Genomic DNA, 9,599 nt, shown 5'->3' on the forward strand with positions numbered 1-9,599 from the left:
TCGTGTATTTACTAGTAGCAGTTCTTGAGGCTGGCGGTCCGAGATGAACCTCAGTCTAGTCCCGGCCCAGTGAGAGTGCTGTTCTAACTGCAGAGCTCCTGACTTCCTGCAGTGACCAGACAGAAGGGATGCTTTGTCTTCTGTCCTCCTGGTAAATGCACCAGCGCCACTCATGAGGGTTCTGCTCTCATGGTTTAACTGTGTTCCAGTGGCCCCATTTCCCACTACCATCCCACCAGAGATTATACTGGAATGCAATGCACTTTGAGATCTATGCCATTAAACCTTTACACCACAAAACAAACAAACAAGGAGTACCTGGAGCGATATTAGACTGTCAATTCTACCATTTTCTTCGAGGATATTTGCCTCATACCAAGAGAATTCGGGATAGCTTTTCTGCTTCCCAGCCTGTCAGTAAGTTGACTCTGGGGCTGTGAGCTGGGTCAAAGGTGCTGCTGTACAGGGCAGCTACCTGAGTTTTAATCCCAGAACTCACATAAAAGGAGAGGGAGCAGAGCAGTTTTTTTTTTTTTTTGCAAGGTATCCAGTAAATCAAGCAGTTGTTCAAAAAGCCTAATTGAGCAAAATGGCAACATGAACAAAGCAAAAGAAACTAAAGGTTATTCAACTGGCTTGCATGTTGCCACGGAACGGTACACCAACCAAGGGTGTGATTAGCAGGGCAGGAAGACATGGTTAAACGTGGGCTGGTAAAATGGGTGCATGGGTGAGTGGGTGGCTGGGGAGCAGGCTACACCAACTCTGTGAAAGGCAATGGTACTGGGGCTGCATATCCTTTACAGACTTCCAGTCTCTGAATGGAAGAGAGGGATCAGCTCTAAAGCAGGCCACTTCATCCAACCTACACTAGCGGGGTTAAGACACAAATGGAGAAAGAGACAGGTGACAAGTCAGTGAGGGGAGGAGGGTAAGGTGTTCTCTTCTGAGAAAAGAGGAGAACTCAGGCTGTTCAGGAGAGGATGGGGATGGCTCAGTGATTAAGAGCTCGGCCTTCTCTTGCAAAGGACTAGTCAGGTCCCAGCACAGACGTGGTGGCTCACAGGCATTAACTCCAGTAACAGGGGAAGTGACACTGGCTGCAGGCCTCCATGGGCACTGCGCACACACATGATGCACTTACCTGCATGTAGTCCAAACGTTCACACACAAAAAAATAAATCTTAAAAAAAGAGGCCACCTTAGGGAACTTTGGGGCTCTCTGTTTTTAAAGAATATAGCCAGTTGTGCATATCCATAATTCCAACAATCCAAAGGCTGGTGCAGGACAACAGCGATGTGCTCCAGGCCAGCCTGGTCTACGTAGTGAGACCCTGCCTCTAAAAGAAAAACAACAAATCGGGGAGCACGCACTGCATGTCTGGAACTGTGCAGGCTATGCGGGGTTTTCCTCACTTTTGTGTGTCAGATAAGTCCCAGAGCACAGGAGGGATGCTTGAAAGGAGATGGTGGTAGGTGGCCCGGAGCCAGGGTGGGCACTGCCATAAACTCCTCAGACCCTGGACCTGCATCCCTGGCCTGCAAGTCGCTTTCCCACCAGGGCCACCAAGGCCCTGGCAAGAGGGTCTTTGCTCTGTCAACAGTCCCTGAAGTCCATGTGAGGTCTAGGATGTGGGAGGGGAGAAGCCCCGCCCTCCAGAGGCGTGGCCTTGGGAAACCGCAGGAAGCCCCTCCCCACCCCGTGGCCCACAGTACTCTTCGGCTCCGCCCACCGCTCTCCCCATCATTCCTGGTGGTGGCCTGTTTTTGGGGTTTCGTCACGAAGCCTGGCTCTCCTGGGTGGCAGCGGTCACAGTCAGTAGAGACCGAAGCTCGCACAGCGCGTCCTGCCTCCGTGGGTCGCGGAAATGACACGGGGCACCCCGGCAAGAGAGCCTTTGAATCGGTTCCAGGGTTGCTTCCAGGCCGCAGCCGCGGAGGTGCTGTGAGGCCTGCCTAGGCCCGAGCTGTGGCGGTTGGAGCTGAGCGCACGTGCGGAGTCGGTGTCGCTGCGAAGTGCTCCCGAGGGAGGGCCGTGGGGTGTTCTCCCCAATATGGCAGCGACGGGCGCCAGCGATCCCGGAGGCCTCTCGGCAGGGTCTGAGAGGGGTGGAGGCGTCGATGGCACGCACTGCAGGTGTCGAACTGTGCAGGCATTGCGGGGGTTCTGCGGTTCTCAGTGTCAGGTAAGCCGCCAGGAGGAGGGATGCTTGCCAGGAGGTAGGGGTAGCCGGCCCGACGCCAGGAGGAGGGATGCTTGCCAGGAGGTGGGGGTAGCCGGCCCGACGCCAGGGTGGGTCACCACCTTAAACTTGTCAGAGGGCCCTGGCCCTGTGTCCTTGGCCTATGCTGGGGGCCCGCGTTACTGATGATCTCCCCTCCCCGCCCCCGGAATTGGAATATGCTCTGGCCTGGCTTTGGCCAGTAAGCACCAGGTCCCGCCGCTCCGTTGGCCTCTGCTGGCCTAACTTTAGGGCCCTCGAAGTTATAGGGCGCTTCGGGTTAGCTACTGCTTGATCGCTGCCAAGCAGTTCGTCATCCTGTAGCAGAGGAACCTGCGTTTGTCTTTAGTTTGTAACTTACAAACTTGTATAGTCAGAGGTGCGAGGATTGCGATGTTAGAGGTGGTGAAATTCCGGGAGTCCGGGCGGCACGGGTTCAATGTAGTCATTTCCAGGGTCGTCTTGTCAAAAAGGTTTGCCTGTGATTCTTCTACAGCATAACTCTACAGTTAGCTTTGCATGCCCTCCTGGTTTTCTGAGCGCCAACCTTGGGAGTTCCTGTACTAGCCCTTAGTGTCCATAGGGACAACAAAGAACGTGTGTACCGGCTTGAGAAATGAATGGCTATGTGGCAAAACCTGCCTCATATTGTGTGATGCTTTATGGTCGGGTGGTGTTACTGTTTCCTGAGCTTGTGAATACATTTGGGGAGGGGTGTTGTAAGGTTTTGTTTTGAGACAAGGTCTTGCTGTTTAGCTCTGACTAGCCTAGAAGTCTAATATTGACCAGGTTGACCCCAAACTTTCCACCATTCTGCCTTTGCTGCCCAGTGTTAGTGGTCACAGGCCTGACTGCGACAGTTCTGAGTTCTGAGCTTTTCAAAGAAAGAATATAGTAATGTCTGCATTAACCACAGAAACAGCTCCTAAAGGAAGACATTTGAGCTGATGTCTTTCCTTCAGAAGACTTGAGAAGTTTAGGAATGGCTTCCGACAGTGGTTCTCGGCCTTCTAATACTGCGACTCCTTAACACAGTTTCTCAATTTGTGGTGACCCCAAGCATAAAATTATTTTACTTCTTCGTAACTGATTTTTTTGCTACTGTTTGAATTGTAAATATCTATGTTTTCCTCTGGCCTTAGGAGACCCCTGAGAAAGAGTCCAGGTTGAAAAACACTGGCCTAGGATATAATTTTGTACAGTGAGTGAAAAATTCAGATTGAGATGGGCTTTGCCAAGGTGAACTCTCTTCTGTTTGTAGCTCTCTTCCCAGTGTCTGTCACATAGGAACACAGTTAAATGGATACATGAGCTAGGAGAAAAGTAGGCAAACTCTGAAGTTCATTTTATGCCTGTGTATGTGATAGTAGATTGTCTGTCTTGTTTTAAGACTGATTCTCACCTTTAATCCTAGTACTCGGGAGGCAGAGGCAGGTGGATCGCTGTGAGTTCCAGGCCAGCCTTCTACAGAACAAGTTCCAGGCTCCAAAGCTACACAGAGAAATCCTATCTGAAAACAAAACAAAACAACAACAACAACAAAAAAGACTGCCCCTCCCCAAAATAACCAAAAGCAAAACAAAACAAAAACTCCAATTCATTCTCTGTAGCCAAGGCTAACCAGAAGCTCTGAATGTGTTCCACTGCCAGCAATTTAAAATTATGGAACCTTAGTGTTACTCCTATGAGTCCCTCTTTTTATACCAATGTAATACATGTTTTACATATAGTTTCTTTTTTCAGTTAATATTGTTAGGAAAGTCTATTTTTTAAAACAAAGTTATTACTTTCTGTGTATGGTTGTTTGCATGCATGCATGTCTCTGTGCACCGATTCATGCCTGGTGCCTTCAGAGAGCAGAAGAGGTGTCTTGTGAGCAGGCATGGGCGCTGGGAACCAAGCATGGTCCTCTGCAAGACCCAGTGCTCTCAGTGCAGAGCCGCTCTCCAGCCACAGAAGTGTCATCCTAATGCAGGATTCACAGACTCTCTTCAGCATTACTATTCATGTAACAACTGGAATTTACTTTCAGAACTGTAGTTTTTGGTACTGCTACGATGAGCATTTTTGAATTCATAACTTTTTTGTTCATTGTTTCAGGAGCATCTTTAAAGTTCCCTCCCTTGCGTGTGCTGTGGCCTGCGTGGAAGGCAGCAAACTAGTTGTTTCCTTCTCAGTCCTCAGACTCTGCAGTGCTCCATCACCAGACCACCCCGTGCCCCCTTTTTCTTCTTAATAATCTTTGGAGACAAGGTCTCTTCTCCTTTTTGTAACCGAGGCTGACCCAGACTTGTGGCATTCCTCATGCCTCAGACTTGAGAGTGTCAAAGTTACAGGTGTGTCTCTGTGTTAGGCACCATGCTGCGTATGATAAGTATTTTTAAATCACTTTTCAAAAAAAAAAAAGATTTTCTTCTGGAAATAACCACTTCTTCCTATCCCCTGTGAAATAAACGTCTAACTCTCTTAGATAAATTGCGTACTAAAAGGTGAGTTAGTATCTAAGCCCTTTACTTTGTGTTGCATCTTTCTGCTTCCTTTTTACTTTGTAAACTTTTTTTTTAACTAGCTCTGGTAGACCAGGCTGTCTTCAAACTAACAGAGATCGACCTGCTTCTGCCTCCCGAGTGCTGGGATTAAAGGCGTGCGCCACCACCGCCATTCACAGGAACCATGTATTTTTGCAACCCTTTTAATTTCTAGCTAAACACCAAGGAAGATATTTCTTTTAATTTCCTTTTTCTTGTTTATTCTAGAGCTGATGAAGGTTAAAATTGAACAGAAGTGAAGGGAGTGAAGAACTAATAAAAAGAAAAGGTTTAAAGATAGGAAGACTAACTTTTAAAAATCACTCTATCTGCTAAAAAACTTAACTTTTATGTGTAAGTTTTGTCTGGTGCCTGTGGAGGCCAGAAGAGGCTGTCAGATCCCCTGGAACTTAATTACAGACTATTGTGAACCATCTTGTGGGTGCTGGGGACCAAACAGGTCCTCGGCAAGAGTAGCAGGTGGCTCCTTAATGAGCCCCTTGATCTGCCTGTTATGCCCTACACATCCTGTGGCATCGTTTCCATTACACAGATGGATTGAATCAAGTACCTCAATTACATACAATATTGCATAGTTACCTTCGTGTGCTTTCTATTGATGTGATAGAACACTGTGACCAAAAGCAACATGGGGAGGAAAGGTTTATTTGGTCACATATCCCAGTCACAGTGCATCATTAAGGGGAGCAGGGCAGGAAGTAAAGGCAGGAAATGAAATGGACTATGAAGAATGCTGGTAACTGGCTTGCTCTCCGTGGCTTCAGCTTGCTTTTACATGCACATGCACACACATGCACGCTCAGCTGGGTCCTGCCATATCACTAAGAAAATGCTCTACAAACTAGCCAGCAGGACAGTCTGATGGAAGCATTTTCTCTGATGAGCCTTTCTTCCTAGATGACTCTAGCTTGTGTCAAGTTGACAAAAAAAAACTAACCAGCACAGAGCTTAACAAGAAGTAAAATCAGCAGACTTGGTCATTTGTTGTTTGTGACGGATGGAGCACAATTGGTCTGGAACACACGTGTAGTCTTGCCTGGCCGTGAACTCTCCTGCTGTCTCATCCTCCATAGCTTAGATCAGTTTGATTACAAAGAAAAAATCTCCCTTACACTGCTGTACTGTTATTAATCTTTTCCTGCTGCTACCTCCACTTCTTCCTGCTCTTTCTTGTTGACAGAGCACACTAGTTTTTAGCTGTGGTTTAGTATGTGCTCTGTACTCTGGGCTGGCCTCAAACTGTGAGCAGACCTTCTGCTTAGCCTCCAAGTGTTAGAATTACAGACATAGCTACAGTGTCCATCTTAAATCATACCATTTGCCATACATGCCTTTTTACTTTTGGGGCAAGAACACTGTAAATTTACTTCTAGCAGATTTCAAATATGCAAGATACTGATTTTTTAACCCATGAGATTTATTTCTATGAATGTGTGTGGTACATGTGTGTGTTTATGCACATGTATGGAGATCAGAGAACAGCTTGTAGGAGTGGGTTCTTGCCTTCCCCTATGTGGGTCCTGACCCCTGAACTCTATGTAGTCTTTGTTGTTCTCCAACAGTATTTCTCTGGACCAGAGGGGAAGTGTAGACAACTCACATGGCTTTATCGGGAGGGAGATTCTCAGTGATTCCCTCATGAAATCCTGCGTTCACATCCTGCAAATCCCTCCGAGTTTTTTCTCCAAACAGCCATCCACAATTGAGCAGACAAAGGTGGAAATGGGGGTGGAACCAACCAGTTGGTTGCAAATGAACAGAGAAAGAAAAGTGGAAGGAGAGGGCAAGAACAAGAGCAAGCACTTAGAAAAACACTGACACTGGAGTGTAATTTGCTTTAAGTTACATAGTCTCAATTTAAAATATTTTTTGTAAATGCCTGCTTAAGGACATTTTGAATTCGACTAGGAATTGCAAGAAACCCACTTTTAATGCATGCCTATGACTCGAGCCTGTTGTGGTACATCCACTGGAATGGCGTGCTAAGTCAAAAAAACAGGGTCCATGAGAAATTGGTTAGGGACATCTCCCACCCCAAATCTCATCTCAGCAAGAGGCCTGGCCTTTGCTGCACGTATGTCAGGCTTTTGGCACGGCCGAGAATTCAACAAAAGCCTGAAAAGCTAATGGGTCACCCCCAAAACCCTACCTTTATGCAGTTTATAAAGGGGAACTCACCAAGTGAAGCTGAACTTGTCTGATGGAGTGTGTGTGCAGGAGGGGTGTTTTCAGCATGACCCTGGCCCCCAGGAAAAAAAAGAACCCCCTCAGTGGAAACCTCCATTATGTCAGGAAAAAAATCCCAAGATGAGCCACTTTGCCAGTGCACAAAAATCCAGTTAAAGCAGATTAAGCAGAATTAAAATACCCATGTTTTATTAAGTAGTGTATAACAGGAAAGACAGAAAACTGGGGAGCACATGCAAACCTGGCATCATGTGTTCCTCCTTTGGGAAACCACTTAAATACCCTGTGGGAATGGTCCCGGGGGAGGGTCAGAACCTGACCTACTAGAATTTGGAGTCCAGACCAATGCAACTCTCAGGCCAGGAGATGGGATGGATGCCAGGGGCTAGGGTGACGCTCCCAACTTAACATTAACCACTCAGCCATCATTCCAGCCCAACTGACATATATACAGGCAAAATACTGATATGCATAAGTTTACAAGAAAATATTTTATGGCATATTTTACATGCACTTAATAAATTTGAGTCAGATCCACCCCATTCTTTCTCCTCTAGTCCTCCATGCCCTTCACCATTTAATGTGCTTCCTTTCTTTTTTAGAAAATAGTCAGTGCCCCCTTAGTACTACATGACTAGAGAATGGGCAGCCTGTCAGGGACCTCTCCCCAGCACCCATCAATTGCCAATAGCTCCTCAGGTATGGATGAGATGTCAGGAGCCCCTCCACCATCCATGCGGGGACTTTTGGGCTGGTGTGATCTTGTTCAAGTCTTATGCATGCAGTCAGTCCCAGCGCTTCTAGTTTATGCGTATGGTTCTGTCATGTCTGGCAAATACTGTTTTGCTTAGAGATTATTATACTCTCTGACTCTTAAAATCTTTCCACCCCCTTATTACACAATGGTCCCTGGACTTTGGGTGGAATGGGTGTAAATTCTGATCTTTTCCTGGGTTATGTATATGTTGCCCTGAGAAGCAATGTGAGAATAGTGTATATTTACATATGTCTTAACTATTTCCTTAAGTTAAATTCTGAGAAATGGTATTTCTAGGTTAAAAAAATAAGAATTCTAAGGTTTTTGCTACATGTAACTCAGTACTTTGGTAAAGTTATATTTTTTATATTTCTACCACAGATATGAGTGATTCTATTGAATTTCATACTTGACCTTATGTTTTAAGTATTGATTGATGTTTCCTGTCTCTTTATTTCTTAGCTTTTTTATGAAACTCAAGAAATCTGCCATTGTAAAAGGAGATAATGGGAGAGGAATGACCTCCAAACAATTTAACATCTGGGCTGTGTACAGGCTATAAAAGTTTACAAGACAAGGTGACTTTGAAAGGTTAGGAAAACCATGCTTTTTTTCTTTTTAGTGATACCTGTGTGCCCTTAGTTATAGAGGATTTATTATAGGGCTTGGTTTTATTACAGGGCTTTGTGATAAATACTCCAAAACAGAACACTGTGCTTTTCTCCTGAAGAGTTTTGTATTTCCTGAGGTCTGTGAGAATTATATTAACATACTGAATACTGTTAGGACAGTAGAATGTTGTTTAGGGTAATCTGTATAAATCATGTCATACTTCTTGAAAATGTCTAGAATTACATGTGATTCACTAATATTCTGTATTTTTACTTTGAGGCTCAGTTTTTCAGATTGTCACAGCTATTAGGGAATAGAACCCAGTTTTGTATCAGAACACGCTTGTGGACAGTGCTTCCAGCACAGGAAAGCTGGGCATGGCAGCTCGGCTGGAATCTATTTTAGCCCTCTTGGGATTTCATCAGATGAACAAAGATTTTTAGTGACTCACCTCATTTTGTGGTGTGGGCAGTGAATCCAGGATGTGGTACATACTAGGCAAGAGCCCGGCACTGAGTAACACCGCAGTTCTCCAGCCCTGCCTGACAGATAGTGGAGAACAAAGACTGCGGTGTCCTTTGATTGCTCTGATTTGCCTGGCCATTTATTTTTGTGGGGCACTTTACCTCTGCGTCTCACTGTCTTTCCTCTTCCCAGCATTCTCCTGTTCTTGTCGCCCTGCCTGGCTACTAGCCAATCAGTGTTTTATTGGAACAGTACAAGACCATTGTCCCATAGCAATTCCCCAGGAGTCTCAGGAACATCAAGTGTTCTTAACTACTGAGCCATCTCTCTAGTCCCCAGTACTCTCAATTCATGTTGAAGGAGTGAGGATGACCCGGCTAACCTGTGGCATAGTGTGAGACTGTCCAGGTAGGTTGGTGAATGAAGGAAGGAAACCTAACAAAACCAAAGTTGATTCTTAGCACCCATGGCTGGGGGCCAACTCCAGCTCTAGAAAGAGAAACCTATCTGTCATTTGTCTCTCAGTCTGTCTATCTATATCTGTCATCTGCTATCATCTATCCATCCATCTGTCTTTTCATCTATTCACCCACATCTATTCTAGTGTTTTATTTAGATTTTTTTTCTCTTTTCTATCTATCCAGACCCCTTCATTCTTTGAGTGATGTTTGTGTGGTTTGTGTGTTTACCTTTTTTTGCGGGTGGGGTAGAATTCAATTTTTATAGAATGGTTGACAATCTTCCTTAGCGCTGTCCATTTCCTTAATAATTTATGTGAATATTTTCTTTTTTCTTTTTTTTTTTTTT

At 45.4% G+C, this 9,599-nt stretch overlaps 1 long non-coding RNA gene across 1 annotated transcript in view; it reads left to right on the forward strand.

The window, feature by feature from the left end:
- Positions 1 to 1,785: 1,785 nt before the first annotated feature.
- The window catches only part of LOC113458406, a 33,675-nt gene continuing 25,861 nt past the window's right edge, over positions 1,786 to 9,599 (forward strand). Inside the window, exons 1-2 of the long non-coding RNA XR_003378793.1 lie at positions 1,786 to 2,186; positions 8,178 to 8,306. This is a non-coding gene — a long non-coding RNA (uncharacterized LOC113458406). The remainder of the gene's footprint in view (positions 2,187 to 8,177; positions 8,307 to 9,599) is intronic.

This window comes from Microtus ochrogaster, unplaced genomic scaffold (genome assembly GCF_000317375.1).
Source record: "Microtus ochrogaster isolate Prairie Vole_2 unplaced genomic scaffold, MicOch1.0 UNK20, whole genome shotgun sequence".
In the NCBI taxonomy this organism is placed as follows: Eukaryota; Metazoa; Chordata; class Mammalia; order Rodentia; family Cricetidae; genus Microtus; species Microtus ochrogaster.